Here is a 726-nt window from a genome sequence, read left to right on the forward strand (position 1 = left end):
TCAGTATACAATTATTAGCAAATTATTTTATTCTTTTAATTAGTACTCATTTTAGAGCCATTAAGCACTCTATGCTTACAACAAATGTTAACTCATATTTCATTTTTCCTTACTGTATTCAAATGTTATATTGCAAATGTTCAATAGATGTATGTGACTAGTGATTTGACTGTGGACCAGTGTGGTTTTAAATCACAGTAGCCAGTTAAAAAGACTTTGGCTTTTATTTGGAGTGAAAATAAGATATTATGTAGAGTACACATAGAATTGTTCTTTATAATCCACAGTCATATTCCTGTGCTTGAATTTTATAGAATCATTCTGGTATTCATGGAGAGAAAAATCTAGAAATGAACAAAGTAGATTCAGACCATTTAAAACTTCCTTTTGGAATAGAGGTAAAAGAAAGTGTATTTTTCTTCTCTTCACACAATCAGTGATTGTTACTTCTTTCTCATTTGAATTTGCTTTTATATTTATTGAAATTCTTGTATATATTATTTGCATTTCCAGACAGAGTCAGCAAAGTAATTTTCTCAGACTTACTTTCATGTGGAAGATGCTTGACTTTTGAATAATTTTCTTGGACATCTCTCCTAAAGACTAAGTTTTTTTTATTAAAATCATAAAGAATTCTAGGAAGAATTTACAAAAGATACCATCTGGATAAAAATTTCTTTGAGAACCAAATTTGTGTGGAAGCATTTGAAGAAAAAAATGTAATTG

Source organism: Megascapheus bottae, chromosome 4, assembly GCF_031878675.1.
Source record: "Megascapheus bottae isolate mThoBot1 chromosome 4, mThoBot2.hap1, whole genome shotgun sequence".
NCBI lineage: Eukaryota > Metazoa > Chordata > Mammalia > Rodentia > Geomyidae > Megascapheus > Megascapheus bottae.